Source organism: Triticum aestivum, chromosome 2B (assembly GCF_018294505.1).
Source record: "Triticum aestivum cultivar Chinese Spring chromosome 2B, IWGSC CS RefSeq v2.1, whole genome shotgun sequence".
In the NCBI taxonomy this organism is placed as follows: Eukaryota; Viridiplantae; Streptophyta; class Magnoliopsida; order Poales; family Poaceae; genus Triticum; species Triticum aestivum.
In genome coordinates this window covers 416,041,552-416,058,363 of record NC_057798.1, presented here as the reverse complement: position 1 = coordinate 416,058,363, position 16,812 = coordinate 416,041,552, and the positions used below count along the sequence as shown (strand labels likewise).

General features: G+C 42.9%; 1 long non-coding RNA gene across 2 annotated transcripts; it reads left to right on the top strand.

Moving 5' to 3' along the window:
• The first annotated feature begins 9,443 nt into the window (after positions 1-9,443).
• Positions 9,444-13,682, top strand: LOC123041313 (uncharacterized). 2 transcript variants are annotated; one of them, XR_006418469.1, is made up of 5 exons: positions 9,444-9,528; positions 9,621-9,873; positions 10,051-10,544; positions 10,739-10,817; positions 12,437-13,682. It is a non-coding gene; the product is annotated as an uncharacterized lncRNA (long non-coding RNA). The 2 variants fall into 2 exon arrangements; XR_006418468.1 differs by having other exon boundaries at positions 9,452-9,873.
• The last annotated feature ends 3,130 nt before the right edge of the window (positions 13,683-16,812 follow it).

The following is a 16,812-nucleotide window of genomic DNA, read 5'->3' as shown; positions in this document are numbered from 1 at the left end:
TAGGAACAATAGAATTGGGCAGTTTCTGTTTCAAGAAGATCACAGCTGTACAACTGTGTATAAGCAATAGTTTATGAACAAGATATATAACAGAAAACAACTCATACCATAAGTTTCTCGACATAGTTGGACATGTTCAATGAGTGCAGCAATGGCACACATATCCCACATGGCCTTCCACCATTGAAACGCCCCACAAGGACCTCAAGACGATCAATAAAGTGTAGGACTTGTGGATGTCGTTCCAGTAAACTTCAGTGCCATCAGTAACAGCCGAGTTCTTATAGAATAACAAACGAGCAGCCTGCTTAACTCTAAAAAAACCTACACGTGCCACCAATTATAAGAAAATTTTAGTTAGAAGTAGCATCTTCGTGAGAGATTTGTTGCTATTTCTAAAGTTAAATTGTGATTACTTAGACATAATAGGTGGATTAAGAAGTAATCAAGGCAACAAGCAAGAACCTGATACAAAACTAACATGGATGAACAATTGGAATGACGTCGGGGATGAGATCAGGTTCTGCTATTTCCATCAACATTGATGCACCAACTTTTAGTCCGTAACACTTGAGAAAGTTTATCCACATCCGGCCATAAAAAAACAGTGATCTTCTTGGTTCATGAACCCAACTCGAAACTTATATCCATGGCTAGTCTTCACTGTGACCATTAAACTGGTGTATTCAGTTATGGCAAGGCCGAGCATCTTGAGTACATGTGTTCTGGCAGAGCAAGTAATGCACTGCAGGAAAAATAATATGAGAACACAATGTATTCTGTATCCAAATATAGAAATAATTTCCTCCGTCATGCCAGTTTTGACCATCGTACTAGTACCTTTTATCCAAATATAGCAATCCAAATTTCCAAATTAGTCGACAACATGTTCAAAAAAACCCACCCTCCCGGATAGAAAAGAGGATTCTAGGAACATACTGTGCACGTTTTAAAATCCTGTGTTAGGATGAGAAGGAACAAGTGTGGCGTCTCGCCGAGGGCGCAGAAACCTGTAGGGTCCTCGCACCTTGGGCACTTCAAATGAAACACACTAGATTCAGTAGGAAAAAAAATGCATCAACGGCAACAGCTGCCATCCTAGGATTACCCGCGACCAAGGGACTTGGATTTATCGGGGATGGATGAAGAATTTGTACCTAGTTATCCATGAGAAAACCCTATGCAATCGCTGAGAGGGGGTTTTCTCTCAACAAGCAGACGAGGGAGAAGGGGATTCAGGCCCAATGAAATATTGTCGCTTCGTCCGTCCAGCTTAGTGCTAAAGCTAGAAAGATGGGGGGTTTTGTGATTGGACGGCTCATTGGGCATTACTACGGCGCTACGACCGGGTGTGTCTACCGTACAGTTGTGCACTCTAATTTGGTGCATATGGCACGTGGACCCCGTTGCCGGATGCCCCACATATCAGCGAAAGGAAGTAGAAAGACAGGAATAACTAGTTACACATAAATATATTTTTGACAGAGAGATACTCCATCTCTAAAGAAATATAAAAATCTTTTATATCACAAATTTATACATAAGAAAAATCAAGGGGAATATATATAACATATATAATTATAAAAAATAGAGTTTTTTAACACGGTATAGACGAGTTGGTGATGATGGTGTGCCTGCCATCCTGCAATATAGGTCATCCGATTTATATCCGACGGATAGGTAGGAAACTATGGAAATTTTGCAAAAAGGTACCCACACACCTCTCCACATTTGCAAATAAGGCCTTCCCTCGTTCATACTTTTCTCTCACGAGGTAAAATACTCATATAAATGCACCTTGATGTTATGTGCAACGCACGAGCATTATGGGGGTTCAACTGAGAATATAATACCCAGACATGCTCACAGTTCTGGAGTTTGGGCCACAGTCCGGTGGGCCTACATGTTTAGGGGCCCATTTGTTCTACCTCAGCACTTTTCATATTGCAAGAGATCGGTACAGCTCTGGTTTTAGATGATGTCGCAAGGCGAATACACAAAATTGAATAAAGCACGACAACTCTTTGAATGAAATCGAACGACAGTTCGTAACCAGCAATCAGAGTTGCAATTCTATCAACGATATACCATGTGATAAATAATATCGTCGTACTACTTATACACAGAGGACACTTAATTCACCATGCCAGATTATTACATCAAAATCTCTCGGAGGATAGATCAGTTCAGCAGTTGCGTGCTGCTACTGAAGAATTTCAAAGTTGATTTGGACCAGCTCTCCTTGTCGAGAAATTTCGATTTTGACATCACCCCCTACCACAAGATATGATTTAGATTTGAACCTTGACCATCCTTTAGCATCAATCATCATGCGACCATCCTTTGTAATTACGGTATATGGAGCAGGTTCATTCACACCAAGGTCGCGCATGGTAAGAAAAACTTGGCCATGGTCACCCGGATTGTTGAACGACTCCGTTGTTGCTCTAGGAATTCTCTGTTTGCAAACAAGAAGACAAACACAAACAGTTAGATCAACACAGTGAATCATGTGAAACAACATGTAAAGAAAAAATAACGAAGCACTTGGGCGGCCAATGCTTACCAAGAAGGTGGACATGTCGGTTTTTGTAAGGACTTTGGTATATGAAGTGCGAACTGCGGCCTAGTCTATTGCCGGTGCAACTGCTTGTTTGGTTGCCGCTGCATGGGCCGGAGTAGATACAAGTGCAAGTGTTGGTGCAGGTGCCGAAGTTGTTGCTAGTGCCCGTGCAGGTGCGACTGGTAGTGCCGCTGCTGCTGCCGGAGATGGTGCTCCTTGTAGAGTTGGTGCCGGTGTTGGAGCAGGTGCCAGTGTCGATGCCCGATCCTCCGGTAGATCAACCTGATCCGCTGACGCGGTCCGTGCCCAATCCTCAGCTGGATCAGACTGAGCTGCTTCCACTGTCAGTGCTAGAGCAACTGTCGGTGCTTGATCCGTTGCTGAAGGTGGTGTGGTACCGATATGCGAGACAGCGGCGATCGTGTCTGGTCTACTATGATCAGCTTTCTAACTTGACTAGGCTCCATGACCGTGATCCAGTTTTTCTTCATTTATTTTAAATGCCACAAGGACTAATTGTGGCGTGTTTGTTAAACCAAACTGCAGTTCATCATAGGGATTCAGCTTGTACTCAGACAACAGACTGATCCAATTTTTTCCAGTAATATAAGTGATGGACAGTGCCTTCGTTACTGGCACGACATAAGAAGTGAAACCTGCAAAAATAGCCATCGTAGAGCAAACCAAACGGTTTATTATATGATGAATGTCACATGGCAAAACCTGCATCGTAAAATTGCAGGAAAAAAAAGAAAACATGACATTAAATCAATAAGATTTAGACAGTAGATCAATAAGATTTACTTGATGTGACACGAGTGATTACTTACCAGGAAATCACTATGTTGAAGTACTAAAGAGAAGATTGATCGTCCAACTACACGTGGCATGCAGGGCCCCTGCCTACTCCCACAAGCAGGACAATCCAAAGGTCGTGACAAATCGTATGGACCGAACATCCATGGGACTGGAAATCCTAGTGGGTGTGATAAACCCTGCAATGCATACAGGTATTGGAGTGTAACCATAATTGATAAATTATCCTCACAAAAAAGATGATATGGATGCTTTAAAAATATACAGACTGAATTGAGTGGACAGACATTGACATAGACTGTTCTGAGGACTCACCACACACCAAAAGCGGCAGTACTAAACAATACAGGGTTCACAAACAAAAATCAAGTATTGAACAATAGTACTTACTACAGACAAGCAAAGTTGCACTAATTAAACTCTACAGTCTATTTCTTGCCACCGACCTACGGGAAGAACCCCGCATAACTAACTAGGCCATGGACTTCGTGAGAGATGTCTACCTGCACCATCACCATCTCCTCAACCTTGGAGAACCTAACAGAGTGGTCTTTCCACTCATAAACATGACGATGAAGACAAGCCGCATCAGATTTGTCGGGAAGCTTTACAAGAACCACACCCTTCGTAATCGAAGGCACAACCAGGAAATTGTTGTGGTCAAGTACAACCTCGAGAACACGCCTGACAACAATGCTATAGGAAAACACTAGTTCAGGACACGTGGCGACAAGGACATAGCAGCTAGATAGTTTAGCAGTACAACTCATCCTCGGGTCTTCCAGTTCACACGACATGACTTTGAGAACTTCATCTCCACCGCATACCTGGTTCTAATTCAAACAGAAACCAAATATTTTATTACTACCTCTGTTCAGAAATATAAGATGTTTTTCGATATTATACTCCATATATGACTACATATACGCATAGAAATGAGTGAACAAAGACACTAGAACATGTCTTCAAAGGCATGAGAGAAGAGGGATTACTTGCAATATCCATAACACAAGTTACTGAGGCAAATATACCCTCTTCAAAGGTAGCATTGATGTTCATAATGTAGTTGAAAGTAATCTATAAGAAATCAGTGTCAACCTCTCACATGTTTTGGTCAAAAGAGGAATTTAGAACCGTCATTTGGCACACAAAAATCACTTGCAAGTTCACCTAGAAAGTTGTACTACTAGTACTAGTACTGTGTGTTAGATGAAAAAACACGATCAAGATCGAGAAAAAGATCGTTAAGAAGAGATATTACCTGGACTTGCTTAATGAGGGATCCCGGAGACGGGGGCTTGGACAGGCCGATGGCTTTGAGCTTGTCTGCGGTAGTCTCGGCGGGGTGCTTGCGCTTCTTCGCACCATGAGCCTCGACGGTTTTGGCCAAAGCCATAGACATCACTTCGGCCGGTGCTCCAGCGTCCATCAAGAAACTATCAAATAGAAATAAAAGAAAAGAAACCATAATCACAAACCCAAAAGAAGAAAGAGAGGGAGTTATAGGACCAGTCTCGGGGTTGCAAGACCGGGCCTTGGCCAACATCAACACCATTGATGCGCTCACATTTCCTTCTTCGGGAGAGAAGAACAATGGCAGAAGCAGGTCGGGGTTTTCTTGAAGAAATGAGGAATGAGATGTGGGAGAAGCGGGTGGGGGTTTTCTTCTAGAGAGGAAGCTGAGAGAGAAGAGTGAAATGACGGTTGCTTCGTTCGTCCAACTCACTGCTGGAAAGGAGGGTTTTTTGTGATTTGACGGCACATTGGGCATTACTACGGCGCTTCGATCGGGGTAGTCTACCGTGCAGTTGGGCACTCTACTACGGAGTAATTTAGTGCATGGCTGGTGGACCCCGATGCTGGCTGTCCCACACGTCAGCGAAAGTGAGTAGCAAGGTTCAAGACGACCGTGGAGGAGGATCCGCACGATGCGTGTCCACAGTTTTTCTGAAGAAAAAAATGATTAGAGCAAGCGTTTCCACTCTTACGATGGAGGAGTGCGAAACACGACAGCCACTTGAACATACACAGTGCTCCTACTACTAGGCATGTGCAGTGGTTCATACGTCAGTACTACACAATCTTGTTGCTAGTGTAGTAAGATATGACGATAACAAATGATGTTGTGCGCATGTCAACTATATGAACAGTAATGTAGTAACATAGTACCGCTTTTTTGACTGTCCGGTCGAGAATGAACGGTGAGATCAATGTTAATATAACTAGGTCTACAGTGCATGGAGAGTATGGTGCTACAGTACTCCACGAAACATGAACCATATGAAGCACGAATCAGTGTTAGGCAGGGTGTATGAAGGGTGCACGGGATGGGAGAAAAAGTTCCCTTCTCGACCCACTTTTGGGTGTTTGGCAGAGTGCATGAAGGGTGCATGAGTCCACACTAGTAGGTTAACACAAATACACGAAGAGGGAACAACTATATTGAGATGAGAATGCAACCAAACACACCCACACGCTTTGTGCTACAGTGACTGATCTGCACCGTCTGAGTTTGATCCAACGGTCATGTTGCGGAGAGACATGGACATGCCCATGCAGAGGGCGCCTAAACACAACCGAAGACCCTCTGCTTCTCGAGGCGCACGACGTTGGTGATCCAGGGTGCAACCGCCCACAGAGCCCGCTCCCGGTCGACGGGAGCCAGCTCGTCAAAGACGACGTCCAATGGCACGAATGGATTCCAGTGACGGAGCCCTGAGAGGATTCACCCGGCAACGGCGACGGCAGCCCGGAACCCCTCCTTGTTCAGCTCCGCCCCCACCATCGCGCGGAGATGGTTCAGCTCCTCAGAGATATAGGTGAAGAAGGAGGCCAGGTCAGGAAGCCGCAGCTCGTTGAAGTCGACTGGGTGGTCGAACGGGTTTAGCCCGACGACCGGCATGGTCGCGCTGGCACGACGGTAGGCATCGCGTAGGCGCAACACGTGCGTGGCAACTTGGTCCACCAAGTGGCTGAGGCGATCCTAGACCTCGTCACGATCGGCCCACTCGCGCTCCAGCCATCTCCCCTGACGGCCTATCGTATCTCCCACTTTCTACAACAACACTGCCGACGCCTCGAGCATCTTTGTGGTGGACGCCTGCCGCTTTTGAAGCTCCGTGAACTCCCGCACATAACGGAGGAGCATGTCACTCCTCTTCTCCTTGAGCTCACGGAGCTCCACGTCCTTAGTCTTGAGCTCCACATCCTTGGCATGGAGCTCCTGTGTCAGGCGCCTCACCTTAGACTCCGTGATCTGCTGCGCCGCCATGGTACCAGGTAGAAGCAATGGGGAGAGGAATCAAAGGGGGCAAAACAGATGAAAGGCAATGCAATCTACGAGAAGGCGGAGGGAGCCAGCCGAGGAGCGGGGAATCTTTTGGTTTTCACCATGGGAAAACACTAGTCGACGACTTCTCACGTCAGGGAGCAGTGGGTTTTACAGGCGGAGTCATCGTGATTAATTGTTGCCGCGCCTGCTCCCGTCAATCAAAAAATTAAAAATCCTGTTGCGCCTGCTCCCGTCAATCAAAAAATTAAAAATCCTACCGCACCCAAACACCAGAGCAACGCCGCAATGGATATTTAAATTTACCTGCTAGCAAGGAGATAAAAAAAGGGGAGAAAAAACAAATGTGGCGGCGGCCTAGCTAATTGATCGCACTAGCCCAACTAGCTAGCCACCGTGCTTCACTGATGTACTCGGCGGGAAAGGTGGTCTTTCATGATTTGACGACTCATTTACTTGCTTCGGCACTATGACCGAGGAGGACCCAGAAAACGCGCGGTAGGGCGTCCCATGTCTCGGCAAGGAAGAATAATGCGTGCACCACCCAGGACCCCGAAACCGTGCGGTAGGGTGTGCCACGTCTCGGCACGGAGGAAAAATGTGCGTGTAAAAATATAATGTATCAGACATAGTACCTACGGTTCGACCTCGGGACCCAGCCAGTCGGTCGAAAACACCCCACTAGCCATACAGCTTTATCATGCTGACGTGGCACGGAGGATAGGTGTGGTTAGCTCCGTCTCGATCAGCCACAACGTCTCTTGTTCTAGGCGATTCTTCTATTTTTCAAGATTTTTTTAGTTATAATAACACCACGGCAAGCTAGTTCCGCTCTTCGTGTGTACCCGTGCGTCTAAAGGTTAGACGATGGACATGAGAGAGAGATCACAGACCTGGGACCCACCAGTAAGTGAGTCAACGGTCATGCACGTGTTGACGAGGCACTCCCTCTACTATACTCAATGTAATACTGTATAAAATCAAGTTATGGGATAAAGCCAACAACCATTGTTGTTCCAGGCTATCGACTTACGCTTTGTAGTCTAGGTTGCTAGTTCGAATCCCGTCTTTCAGATTTGTTAGTTTTAGGTCCAAATTTGATTAATGACAAGTGGGACCCCCATGTGTTGTTCTGATATTTCAGTGTAGGATGGTTTTTTTGAACAAACACTTTGCGCGGTTAGACAAGTAACGGCACGAGTTACACGTATTTTGCAAATTTACAAACAAAAATGAGAGTGGCATAGAATATCACATCCACCCTGCAGCTTAGATGCTATGGTGATACGAGTTTTTACATCGTTGGAAGTGAGATCCAATGGCTTGGGAGTAGTCTTTGTAATTACTAGTGCACCCGTTGCGCCAAATGGCGCAGAGGCACGCTAAATCCATATGCGTGATGAAAAAAATATGCATGGTTTAATCCCCTTTAATTGGAAATATAGTGGGTTGTTGTCTATAGTGAGATGTATACACATTTAAATTTGATGGCACAAAATAATTTGCCACCATATTGGCAGAGACTCGTTTGAAACCAAGTTCGCATTAAAAATATTTGCATTTTTCAGCAACTATGTGTTTGAGCAAAAAATACATAGGCTTTTGTTTAAAAATATATGTACCTTTAAAACCATAAGTGCTCTCAAAACATTTTCATTAGTTTGGAGCTTTAGGTTTGAGAAAACATGTATGATTGGAGCTTTTTAGCCCCTCGATATAAAAATAATGAAGGATCATCAAACATTGAATAGCAGATGAACAATAGTTCGAAACATCTCCATAATAGCAATAACTACTCCTTCCGTCCCACAATATAAGAACGTTTTGCAAGCTGTTTTAGCTTGCAAAATATTATTATATTATGGAGCGAAGGGAGTATCATCTATGACATTTGTTTTATAACTATCAAACATGCCTAAAACATCATTTCTATTAGACCCATGTGTAGATTAAAAAGAAAATTCATAATTTAGTTGTGGGCAAGCACATATGGTAACAAATTTAATGCCCTTTACTAAAGAAAAGAACGGCAAGATATATGTTGTTTCTGTTCTTAGGGGTCTATCCAAAATCATTCAATCCATGGGAATATGTGTTGCTTCCGTCATCTTTCAAGTCTCAATTTCTTATACTTATCATCATTCAATTTCGAATCCAATAAAATGATAGCTAGTTTCGTTCCAAAATCTGTCATATGGTCCTGTAAAGTAATAGCCATAGTTAGTTTTGAAATAGCGATACGACATAAAATAAATATAATGATACACAACAAAAAATACTTGTGTAGAAGTGTTAGACAAAAAATCTCATGTGAAGTACTCCCTCTGTAAACTAATATAAATGCGTTTAGAACATTAAAATAGTGATCTAAACATTCTTATATTTGTTTACGGAGGGAGTACTCCATAAAATTTAACATCCACGGGCCGCAAGATGACCTACATAATTACATAACATCAATATATTCAATAATTTCTTTTTATCAATTTTTATAGATTGCTATATAAAAACTTTAAAACTATCAAATGATCATGACTGTAACAAGCCCTGATGATAAAAATAAAATAGCACCCACGCAGGTGAATGGGACACGCCTGATAAAATATAATGGATTTGTTAGAGAAAAAAGGAAAGATTCTTTTTTATTTCAGAAGATAAAGAAAATTGGTTTGGCTCCAGCCGCCTATGCATCCACTCCCACCGCCTACGCATCCATTTCCACTCGCTCACAATATATGGTCACTGCCTAATACAGTAGCACAGTAGTATAGTACTGAAAAAACGGCAGTCATCCTCACATCTCCCCCGTTCCCCATTTCCCCCATCGCCAGCACCCTCCCTCCGCAGCCGGCGGTCCCAGGTTAGGCCGCCCCTTCCCTTTGTCACCATAGCCAGCGCGAGCTTCGTAGCCACTAATCTTCCTCCATTTCACGTCGAATCTGGCCACGGAAGTGGCCGAGGAGGCCCTCGAGCTCGGCATGCTCGCGCTAGCTCTAGGCTCCGTCGGAGGCGTACGCGGAGGCGCGGGACTTGCACGCCTCTCCTCTGCCCCACTCCTTCGAATCCAGTCGCACAAGTGCTTGAGGAGGCGCTCGAGCTTGGCATGCTCGCCGGCGACGCCGGGCCCCTCCCTCCTCCTGATGCCTCCCTCACCATCGCCGCCATGAGCCTCTCCACCCTCTCCTGCGCGATTGTTCGGGTCCAGGTAAGTCTCTCTCTCCAACCCAGCCGCATGCTCCTCCCGGTAAATTCGGTTCGTCACCAACTGTGTCGCCTCACTGAGAAATCGCCATGAATGCTCCCTTTCAAGACTCTGCATAATCTGTTCTGTTATAGGGCTTTGTTAGATAAGGTGATTTAACTGAGTATTATTCTGCTCTAGGTTGCTGCATCTTCTGGTTGTGAGTGGATCCAAGAGTTAACATGGTGCAGTATCTTTTCGAAAGATGATGTATTTCTTCATATAAGAAAGTATGTTGGAGAAGTTATTATTGTAGAGGAATTCAGTCTCATGTGATTCTCAAGAGCTAAAATGGAAAAAGAAGTGCAGACCTCTCATGCCTACACTAACTAATCAGGTAGCATATCCAAATTTTTAAGAATACTACATTCAGATATGACATTTGAATATAAAAACTGGCAATTATGTACAGTAGACAGTTCCTAAGAATTTCTGCATTAGCGGCTTGTAGCTTCAATTCTTCAATCAGCCAGTTGTTAATTTGTTGTTCTATAACTAATTGAGTAAGAGATTTTTTTCCCGGTTGGCCGGATTATGTGCCGATGATATGATCGCGGTGAATAATATGGGTTGCCTATGTGCTCATGAAACTAAAAAGTCTTCAAAAGGTGGTCTTCCAATGAAATTTGAAATATGTAAGTAGCCTATTGCATTATTTTACTTGTGTATTAGTTCTTCCAAACATATACTCCCTCTGTTCCAAAATAGATGACCCAACTTTGTACTAAAGTTGAGTGTAAAGTTGAGTCATCTATTTTGGAACGGAGGGAGTAGCTTTTAAATACTTATATTGCAGTAGAAGTTATTCACTCAATTCTACAATTTTCAGAAAAAAACATGGTATCAGAAAAGAACGAATAGGGGAAGAGTCAACATGGATGTTGTCCCGGTTTTATCCCATCCTGGAGGTATAATTCTTTTATCCGATTAATGATAGCAGCAAATGTTTGACATTATTCATACTGTTATGAAATGAACTTTTTTGCATACAACAATTTTAAATGTCTTACAGATTCCAAGATAATTTATCTCCACCATTCTTTCATTGTTCCCAAGTTACCTTTCTTATGCATTATTCTCCATTAGTTCTGATTTACTTGTGATCTCACCTCATTTTGTCAACTACCCGTTTGCCGTATGTGTGGAGCCCTCATGGTTGGTCTATTGGTTTGAGTTATTTTGTCCCCAATCTTCGGTCCCATCATCCATTTGCCCATCCTACTAATTTCTTGATTCAATTAATGTGTTTATCTTGGCTACCATTTCAGCACAAACATTTACCTGGTGGTGGTGAAATTCAACAATGTTAGCAATCACTCTCTAGGCTCTAGCTGACTGAAACTTAACCTCCCTAAAGCATGAACCAGACCTGCTCTTAGCTGCAAGCTTTGTTGGTCAAGCAAGTGCAAAAAAACCTATTAACAAATAATCTCATGCTTAATCCAATGGAACATTAATAATCTAGAGAGATCCAAGTATGGAAGGAAGCAATTCAATATTACCACATATTTCCTTACAATGCACGCCATAGAAGCACAATCCTATTTCTTTATATTCATCTTTCCTTTAATACTTGAAACTAAAACTGAAATTCCATGAATGATTTGTTCAAGAACAACTATGATTGATTGTTGAGAAATGTGCAGGTACATATGCGAGAACTACACTTACTATTTCCTATTACCATATCCTTCATTAAGGAAAAATTCCCTACATAAGCTTGACCTAGCCAAATGGCTAACAAGCATGTAGCCATGGACAATACTGCATGAATTAGTCAGGAACTTCTCAGCACAAACTCATCTATTTCAGACTTCTCCTCTGTTCTTCTCTGGACTCTATAAATTAAAATATCACACATGCATATGCAAAGGCAGTGGAAGCAAAGAGAACTTACATTGGAGGGAGGCACAACGAATCCGCAGCACGCTCCAGAAGCAACTGGAAGGCGACGGAGCGGACAACAGCAGCTTGGACCGATAGACGACGATGAGAAAAGCAGAGGCTTACAGGAGGCAAAATGCAGCAGTCAGCGAGCGGGTAAATCCAAAACATAGCAAATAATGGTGATGGAGACACCTCAGCCAAATGGTTCCATGGCAAGTCAACCCAAAGTGCAGCAGCAACAAAGAACCAGCGGAGTTGTAGCAGAAAAGAGAGGCAAAAATGAAAGCAAGAAGAAACCCAAATCAATGCAAAGGAAACGGGGTACTAAAAGCCTAGCCTGTTCAAAGCTTTCTGGGTGTGTACGACATGCATATATTTAGTAAAGTGTATTGCACATAAGCATGGCTACCAACAACATATGAGGATTTGACAAATAGGGGATACTACAGCCATTTTTAAAATTGCATATTTTCATGCATATACTTGATATCCCGACGACACTATATTCACACTACTTGAGAAAGTAAATAGTCAAACGACATTAATAGAGAAGTCGTAGAGTTCTACCATTTCCGCTTTACAATCCCAATAAAACAATATAGTTCTTCTGCAAGTAATTATATGACATGATGGTCTACAGCTACAAGAAGGTTGGGTGAAGTCTACAATGGGTTCTTTTCCAAGGAAGGAGAAGGCTCAGGTGGCGCTGGTCTACAGCTAAAAGAACGTCAGCAGGTTCGCGGCGAAGCTCATGCAGGTCGCCGTGTTGAGGAGTGAGTTCCCCTCTTGCTGCTCTGCTCTGCTCTCACAATCAACTGAATCCCTTTAGCTAGCAGTAAAACAACAGTTGCAAGAGCTTTTTTTAATTGCATGATGCACAGTTGATGGTCAACTAAGACAAACCCATAGTATAATCGTTAAGATCAAGTTTGTAATTTTAGTCGGACATGTTGTCAATACAAGGCCTACTCACATGGTTAATATACTAATTCTTGTCACCAGAAAACCAAGAATGGTGTACCATGAGCAAGGATCGACATTATAAATGTATACAATATTATGTATAAATGGCCAATGGCTCCAGCAACTATAGCAATTAAACCATGAGCACCAGGCAAAGAGGATAATGATTTTAATTCAGCCGTTATGTAAAAAAGAAAACAAATAGTTATTGAACCTAGCCTTGTTATGGTACCTATTCAAACTAAACAAAGTAAATATAGATAGCAAATCTACTGAAAGTAGAACGCACACAATGCTTGAACAACTCTAGCAGTCTCTGATATGCCAATCAGGATACCTCACAAAATATTCTCAGAATGCATTGATCAACATCTGTGCAAAGCAAACAAAGGATTAGTATATTAACCATGTGAGTAGGCACAGATGTTGATCAATGCATTCTTTGTTTGGTTTGAGTGTGGATATTTAACCTCAACAGGATAACATCACATTTTATCTGCTAACCAAAGTACAACAGGGCAGAGCTTGAATCTAACTATTATAAAAAAACACAAACCTATCTAGCATATATAATTTGGCTCGGTGTATCCATGTTAACAACTGATTAACTAATATATTGGGATGGGGTACCAAGTCTAATTAGTTATGTGATTCCTAATCAGGAAGCCTACTCATGTGTGGCCACCTGTAACATTTCTTTAAACATGTTGCTTCAATAATGTCAATTTACAATGCATTCCCAATACAGAAACCGGAATAAAATGCAGCTTCCATCAGGACAAATATATTAACAAGTTTAAATGTGGATGATGGAGGAAGTGAAAGCAACGAGAGAGGAGTGTCGGTGTCAAAACTGGCGGATCTCGGGTAGGGGGTTCCGATCTGTGCGTCTTAGGCTGATGGTAACAGGAAGCAAGGGACACAATGTTTACCTAGGTTCGGTGTCACGCCCAATAAGTGACCCTATCCAAAAGGAACTCGAAGGTCCCACCAAGGATAGACCTGCATATTGAAACACTTTTGCAAGGTGGATATCATTACATCAACATTACATAATAGATGGGGATACATACAAGAGGCATACAATGCCACATGAATACAATATCACAATACATAAGAACATCATCCGACTATGGATGAAACACAAACAGAAACTCAAACGACATCCACCCTGCTAGCCAGGCTGCCGACCTGGAACCTATCCCCTGATCGAAGAAGAAGCAGAAGAAGAACTCAACGCAAGCAAGCATCGCTCTCGCGTCATGATCATCGCACAACCTGTACCTGCAACTGTTGTTGTAGTAATCTGTGAGCCACGAGGACTCAGCAATCCCATTACCATGGGTATCAAGACTAGCAAAGCTTAAAGGGAAATGGAAGGGGTAAAGTGGTGAGGCTGCATCAGCGACTAAGCATATATGGTGGCTAACATACACAAATAAGAGCGAGAAGAGAACAAGCGGAACGGTCGTGAAACTAGCAATGATCAAGAAGTGATCCTGAACTCCTACTTACGTCAAACATAACCCAGAAACCGTGTTTACTTCCCGGACTCCGCTGAAAAGAGACCATCACGGCTACACACGCGGTTGATGCGTTTTAATTCGGATCTGGTGTCAAGTTATCTACAACCGGACATTAACAAATTCCCATCTGCCTATAACCGCAGGCACGGCTTTCGAAAGATTATACCCTGCAGGGGTGTCCCAACTTAGCCCATGACAAGCTCTCGCGATCAATGAAGGAATAGACCTTCTCCCAGAAAGACCCGATCAGACTCGGAATCCCGGTTTACAAGACATTTCGACAATGGTAAAACAAGACCAACAAAGCCGCCTGGATGTGCCGACAAATCCTGATAGGAGCTGCACATATCTCGTTCTCAGGGCACACCGGATTGTCCAAACTTCCGGTAGGCCAGCCCAGAGTTGCCCCTGGTGGCCATCGGCGATTGACAGGTTGGACCAACACTCACGACGAGCACTGGCCCGGGGGGGGGATAAAATAAAGATGACCCTCGAGAGCGCGACTCCCAAGGGAAAAAGGGCTAGGTGAGGCAAATCTAAAACCAAGGTTGGGCCTTGCTGGAGGAGTTTTATTCAAAGCAAACTGTCAAGGGGGTCCCATAAATCACCCGACCGCGTAAGGAACGCAAAATTAGGGAACATAACACCGGTATGATGGAAACTAGGGCGGCAAGAGTGGAACAAAACACCAGGCAAAAGGCCGAGTCTTCCACCCTTTACCAAGTATATAGATGCATTAATAATATAAGAGATATTGTGATATCCCGACCAAAATCCTGTCCACCATGAAGAAATCTTCAACTTCACCTGCAACTAGCAACGCTATAAGAGGGGCTGAGCAAAGCGGTAACACAGCCAAGCAACGGTTTGCATAGGAAAGGTGTCAAAGGTTAGAGGTTCATGGCAAAATGGGATGGCTTGAAAAACAGGTAATAGGTAGCGCATCATAGCGATAGAACGAAGCAACTAGCATAGCAATGATAGAAGTGAGATCCAGGGTAGCGGTCATCTTGCTTGAAATCCCGCAAGGAAGAAGAACGAGTCCATGAAAAAGACGAACGGATGAAGCCGAGCAAAGCGTAGACGAACGAATCCTCACGATCGTAACGAAACGGGAACTATCGAGAAGAAGCACACAACATAGTAAACACACCACACATGAACAAGGCATGATGCATGACAAAACTAGATGAGGCTACTCATGGCAAGAGATGATGCAAACAAGAACAACACATCAAGGCAAGTTTAAATGAGGCCGGGAGCAACATATAACAATTCCGGTAAGTCCTCATATGCATATTTCGAAATTGGTCCAGATCTGAATAAACCTTATGTTCAAGTTGTTAATCAGCAAGTTAAGATGCACCAAGATGATCTACACGAGATTCTAGTCAAGTTACATATAAAGTTCATTTAGTTCGGAGCTACGGCCTAGAAGATATGAGCAAAACAAGTTAAACATGACATTGATGCAAAATGCACTCAAACATCAAGCAAACACCTCAAAACAAGGATGCAACATAATAATATGAAACTACATGCAAAATCAAGCAAGTTTCATATAGAGCACACTCAAAACGGAGCAACGGTTCAACATACACACACTACAAGTTATAAGGACAAGCTATCCAAAACAGCAACTAGGCATATTGCAAGCATCAAAACAATAAGCTACAACACCCCAACATGAAAACAAAAGACATGAGCATGATTTACAGATAAAGTATTACAAAACATGAACACTGAGCTATCTCCAGAAACTACTAGAACCTGCTCAAACACACATGGTAAGATTGCAAGTAACAACAATTTCAGACTTTGCAGAAAATAACATCACGATGCAATGTTTAGAGCTATCAAACAACATGTTATAGGAACTTATAATGGCAAACAAAGGCATGGAATGAAACTACTAAATGCATAGATCAAAAGTCCTTTACTGACCATAAGCCAAAAAGGATCAGAAAATATGATAGCACCTATGTAAACATGGCAAGTTATTATACAAATTCAAACATGGCAGGAACATAATTATGAAGGCATGTAGATGAGCTTGTGCAACTCACTACATAGCAAAAGATGGCATGACAAGGCAACCAACAGTAAGAAGGCATGTTTGTGAATCTAGGCATTGCAAGAGCAAGGCCATAGGGTGCATGGATCACTAGGAAAACACATGGCAACAACTGAACTTAATGTTAACAGGCTGACAGCAACATTATCAAGCAACTTTGGAGCAAGATATGAACAAGCTACAGCAAGCTATAAATGCAACAAGGGGCATGGATGGATAAAGCATGACATGTAGATCAAAACATATTTAGTGGACATCTCCAGATTATGCATAGAATGACTAGTAACAACGTGTTTATATGGCATCATGAAATAACAGATTCAGCCTAGCAAAACAGCAACATCATGTACCCTACTTAACAAGCTCGATACACTCACCACAAGTCATTGCATGACAAGATAAGCATAGCATCATCAAGAAGACATGTTTGTGTAACCAACCAAGGCAAGAACA